General features: G+C 41.7%; 1 protein-coding gene across 1 annotated transcript in view; it reads right to left on the bottom strand.

Moving 5' to 3' along the window:
* LOC308071359 (uncharacterized protein) overlaps positions 1-6,101 on the bottom strand; it is an 88,016-nt gene that overhangs the window by 21,932 nt on the left and 59,983 nt on the right. The gene's annotated exons all lie outside the window — the stretch shown is intronic.

Genomic DNA, 6,101 nt, shown 5'->3' with positions numbered 1-6,101 from the left:
AGACAAAAATAAAGTAATTAGCAGAAAACTACATCCCAACATTACTAAATCCCTCTTGCATTTTTTTGTTAGAAAATATTTCATTATCTATTTACTAAATAATCTGACTTTTTAGAGGACTTCTTTAGAGGATAAAACTTTGCTGAGAAGTCCAGGTCCAAATATGTGACAAACTTGTTTGATTTACTCTGCTTTTTGCAAGAAAAAAAGAAAACCAAAAACCACTTGCCCACTGTGTGCTTAGCCCAGGCCAGTGTGAGGGAAAAGTTTTCCAGGTCTGTTACCCATGGAGCTTTTAAAAAAAACCACCCAGCTGGGGCTAATTCAGCCTGAGAGTTCTCTCCTGTCTCCTGGAGGTGAAGACACCTGGATGCCCATTCATTCAGGGTGAATTTCATAGTGCAGATGCCCTATCATGGATGAAATTCATCCAATACCAAAAACCTGAGTGTAGATTTTTCCCTCCAGACCCCTTCTGTCTTGATTGTAGAAAGTAAGACATCAACGGCATTCCCTTAACAAATATGGACAGCAGTATTATTTCATGTGAAAGTACTCACATAAACAGCCATGCCAGTACCTCAGCTGGTATCATTTGACCAGAAAGATCCATAGTATACTTTGACCCGTGGCGCAAGAGATCTCCTAGCCATAGCAAAACCAGATTTATTTTCCAAAAGTAAATGTAAAATATTTGTGAAAACATTACAGCTTGGCATTTGCTACCAATAGCAATGTTCACACAAAATGACTTCTCATTTGCCCTGGCAGTATCTGAAATTGTTAACCATTGTTTATGTTGTGTTTAGCCCTGATCAAAAGCCTTCTGATGTCACCATATGGATCAGGCCAGTTGTTCTGTGCTTTTAATTCATTCTATCTTTTTCCAATGGTGAAGACAAATAAGTAGTGAATTTTGCCCAAACCAAGATCCTTTATTCTGAATATTTTCTGCGTCGCATAGTTCCTCTCATGTCTTTCTCCGGTTCCAGCAAAATCTATGACTAAAATCTTTCCTCTCTTGATTGCTTCAGTTTTAACGGGGACAGGATTTTACCCTGAAATGTTCTGAAAAAAATTATCACTCTTTCCAAGTGCCCTATTACTTAGTCCACCAATTAGCTGACTGTGGAGCCTGAGTGTCCTTGTACATCTTCCCAGTCCCCATCTGTATACTTGGCTGCATATGTTTATGCAATTAGAAATGGCGAAAATCTAATAAAATTAGGACAAACCTGAGTGAGCCATAATTCTGTTTAATCTCTCAAACTGGATTGTTGAAAGCTTGCTGAATTCCCCAAACCTCTCTCAGGTGCCAATGAATGAGTCATTACCATACCAAAGATCTCACAGCATAGCAGACGTAAATTGTACTTCCAGAATTTCATACACACCCTCATATAATGAATCTAACATCTCTAAAGTAATGTCAGGGGAAAAAAAGTTTCCTCTGGTTACCAGCATCATACTTGGTGGCCCAGAGTAGAAAAAAGGAGAATACACAGCAGGTTTGCATGGGGAAGGAGCGGTCACTTTAAAGTCCTGTGCCCTCCTATGGCAGTACTGGAGCAATCCAGGCATCCTGCCTTCAGCGGGGGACCATCACACTGCACTTTGCTAGATCCCCTTGGAAAACCCTGCAAAACTCAACAAGAAGGGAGAATGAAGCTTGCTTTCATCTCAATGTGATCCCTCTCCAGACTTCTCTTTCAAAAGCCTGTTTTACACTTTGTTTTGGGCTGCAACGGTAACTGGTGCTTTGCATAGAAATAATCATCGGTCTGGAATAATCCCAGACCACTTCATACCTGTGTCCTCTCGTCACTCACCATTCGAGACAAGCCAGGAAAGGAAGCGAGGAATGATTTTGGCTGAAATTAGGGGGAATTTTCTTTGAAAGGGAGAATAGAATTATCTGGAGTTAAAGCGCCGTAGAGCAATTAATCACTCTGTTCTTGGAAGAAATACCCCAGGATCTTTTATCTCAAGTTGTGAGGGATTTGGATTCATATCTAAGACAAACTGTGTATTGCAGATTGGGGCTCCTCCCTATGAGGAGGAAAATGTGTTGTGGCATCGGGTCCATAACTCTGTAGAAATTGTTGTCTGCCAATCAACCGGTTCTTTTTCTTTTTTTCCCCCTGTGTGTTTATCTTCCTCATGGATATAATCTCCAGGTACGTGCCTTGTTTACTCTGTGAGATCTTACAGAATTTCAGCAAGGAGATGACCGGGCCAGGAGCAGGTTTCCCATACCCAGCTGAGGTACTGCTCCCACTCATACACTTCGGGGCTCTGAGGTCATAGAAAATAGGCCTGGAAAGGATCGTCCAGTACCTGACAGTAGTCCCCAGATTTTTGACTGCTCTGTCATAGAAATCCTCCAGTGACAGCAACTTCATCACCGCTCCAGTCAATTATCCCAACAGATAACTGTCCTTTCCTAAGTGACAAATACAGTCTAACAGTGAGAGAAACTGATTGCTTTCTTAGACATACGTTTTGCTCAAATACAACCTAAATGTATTTATGCCTTTCACTTTGCTTCTTCTCCATTTATTTCTGTCTGTTACCTCTCCTTCACCATTTTTTTTACTTCATATCTCTCTCTTACTACCTTACCATTGCTACATTAAGCCACTCCCTTTCTTTTTTGCCTTTTGTTCTATGTGCTCTTCAGCACCCCTGTATTTCTTCTCTCCTTTGTGTCTTTCCAAACACATGAAAAACATACTCACATGTGCCAGTGGCCTCGCTACAGAGACCTGTCTCTTGTCATCTCCCCAGAGGGGAGCCAAAATGCCACATTTTCATTCATTGCAACAAAACCACTTTTCTTAAACAATGAGAAATTATACAGATATATTCATACTCAGGTCTAAAGGTGATGCTCTTGAGGTGTGACTGAAGGACATAGCTAGCTATGGAAAGCACATGATCTGGTCTGAACACGTGTATGCAAGGTGGGCATTACATAGCTTCTAAAAAAGGAAATTCAAACTCCAGATGCCTGCTCTCTGCTGACTGTTAGGGTATTTCATGTACAAAATTAGTTACAACACAGGTTTGGACCTACAGGTTAAAGAACACCAGATTAAGTGACTTTGTCTTTAATTTACGCCAGGGCAAGTGCCATCAAAAAGAGTTAAGGTGGAACATCACCATAGGCAGAGTTGTTTTACTTTTGTCCCCTCAGGTCAGGCCCGTTGCATTACTTTAGTGTACATATAATATTTAAGTACAGAAGTGTTCCTGTGTACTACAGGCTGCTTGGCTGAACAGGTATTTGGGATGTCAAGATAATCTCCAAAACTCAGTGCAGCTCAAACACCAGTGTTTCTTAAAAAACAACTGTTCCAATTTACTCTGTCAATTTTTGACAGAAAATTGCCAGAGGTGACCCCCTCGCCACGGCATGAAGCAGTACGATAAATAAAGGGGAGGGCTAAGGAGGGCTACTCCACACTTAAGAGAAGAACACAAGTTTGTTTTCCAGCACAGCTGTTTCATGGCACGTTGCTGCTGCAGTATACATTTTTTTGAACTGCAGTATTTCCTATCTGCTTTGACCAGGGTCTGTGCTTGAAAGGCCTGAGTGCAGTGGTCTGAAGCAAGACTATTGCAGGCATCTGATAAAGGAGCCATTTGCGTTAGCACTGAGGATCCACAGCAACGAGGTCTCAGACTGTGTCTTTCCATAGAAGGTCCAAATATAAAGCAGGGAAACTAATCTTGGTCTTGGGAGACAGAGGTTCTTTGTCCCCTGCATGATCTCAGGCAACGTATTTCCTCTCTTCAAGCCTCAATTTTTCCCTGAAATAGGGACTGACAGCTTCCTGTCTTCTCTCTCTGGACTTAAGGCTTTTTTGGCTAGTGGCTGTTCCTGATTATGGGTAGGTCTGATGACTGTGAGTCTGACCTCCAGGAGGCCTCTGGACACTTCTATATTATATTTGATAATGAAGCCTCCTGTCTTATCCAATCAAGACAAAAAAAGTAAGTCAGAGGAAACTGGCTCAGCACAAAATGGCAGCCTCAGTAGAGTAAAGTCAGAGCCATTAGCTATTGACTACTATAGAAATACTGAAACTGCATCAAGGATTTATTTTTTAATTGCTATTTAGGGATTTAAATGAGATTTTTAAAAAGAAAGAAAGACAGAATGTTTAGTCTACAATCACTCTTTGCTGCCAATACAGGCTATCATATAAATTACTTAGACACTTTTAAAAATACATTATTTACTCAATAACCCATAATGGGTCCAGAGCTCCTTTTACACGCTATTATAGAAGTACATAATTGCTGAATTTTCAAATGGATATTTCTTCTAGGCAATAGTCTGTAATGGCTCCTTCAAAGCTCTTAGGCTTTTATCGTATGAAGGCCTAAGTAGAAAATGTTTAGTTCACTGATCATTGACCTAATAGAGAGCAACAGCTGCTCTGGAACAACTATTGTCTGCTAGGGCAGATGATGTATGAATGACATTTTAAAAAATTCTTGGAAGTATGTGCTAGGGAAAAATTACTGTTCATGTGCAAAGCAAATACTGCTGATGAGATCCACAGAGTTCTTTTGTTTGGTTCTGCTTGGTTTAGTTTTTTAGTTTCTGCATGAGCCCAAGAACCAAAAGAAACAGTGGGGTTTGGGTATGAAATGAAAACTCAGTCTAGGACCCATTCGGGTCAATGAGAGACATTTCCATGTTCTCAGAGGTCATACAGCTCAATTAAAAGCTGTCTTAAATGAAAATGCAGGTATTTGGTACACATCACAACATATGAAACTGAGTTCTGAAATCAGAGAAGTAAGGGATGCTGCAGTGGGGCAAATCTCATTTCTTAAAGTCATACCGAAGAGAGAAAACCCCACAGGCCTATCCTGAACTTGATCCAGAAAGGAAATAGGCAGCTTGACATGTTTTCAGCACTATTGCTATGAATCTCACAATTACTGAGCTGCTGTTCTCTACTTACATTTATCTTTGAAGTCTGCTGCTTCCATTTCAGACACAAAGAAAGGTTCAGGTTCCTAAAAGCCTGGTGTAAGAAAACACATTTTCTCTCCCTGCAAACTTTGTACAGTAAAGCCCAAGGAGGCACTACTGGCAAATAAATGTCAACTGGGTCTAAGCGAAGGACCAGAGAGTGTGGATGTGAGCTGGGGACAGTCAGGCAGAGAGCTTCCAAAAGGCTGAAGGACACCACCAGCTAGGAGCCTGATGGGCCAGGGGAGAGGACCTTGCTGTGTGGCACAGCTCCCTCATGGGCTCAGCGCTGGTGGCAACGGGAGGTGCAGCTCACCAAAGGAGGCTACTGAAGAGCCAGCTCAGGAGCTGGATGTGATCCTAACATGTTGTGCCATCAAAGCAGACCAACTATCCCCGGCACAGCGATGGTTTGTATGTGACCTGACATGAGAAGCTCTCCCATGCCTTTTATCAGTGGACTTCTCCAGTCTAGTAAAGCTCCCTGGGACTTCTAGTATTCTGGCATGATTAACAGGAAAAAATACTGTTTCTGGCAATTCTAATAGTTCCTTCTGTTTGATGCATCTGATCGAAGAGAAACCGAAATCACAGACCAATATGCAACCAGGCTGTACCAGTTAGCCTCATCATGCAAATAAGGCACACTTGCAGGTAAACTTATTAGACATCAAATAGTTTTAGGCACTGTGGATAATGAAGGCAGAACGCTTACGTTGCAACAGTCAGAGCTGAAATTTAATCATGTTGTTGATACCTATTGCAGCAGTGAACAAACACAGAAACAGCCACAAAAATTAAACTGTTAGAATGAAAGAAAGGTATACACCAGACAATAATAATAATAAAGGACACAAACCAAGAAACATAGTGGTTTCAAGAAGGCATAATCTTGAAAGTTAGATCTGGAAAGATTTTGAGCCCTGCTTCTTTTGGCTGAGCAGCTGCAAAAGTGGGGGTTGCAAGGAGAAGTTGATGGGGTGTCACTGCCTGTTCCAAGAGAAATGGCTCCTATGTAGCTGTGGGGGTGGCCCTGCAAGGGGAGAGGGGAATGCCCTGTAGGATGATGCTTGGAAATTAAGCGCGAGGTGAAACATAGCCCATGCTGGGA

This window comes from Falco punctatus (assembly GCF_963210335.1).
Source record: "Falco punctatus genome assembly, chromosome: 11".
Taxonomy (NCBI): Eukaryota; Metazoa; Chordata; class Aves; order Falconiformes; family Falconidae; genus Falco; species Falco punctatus.
This window is presented reverse-complemented; position numbering and strand designations above follow the sequence as displayed.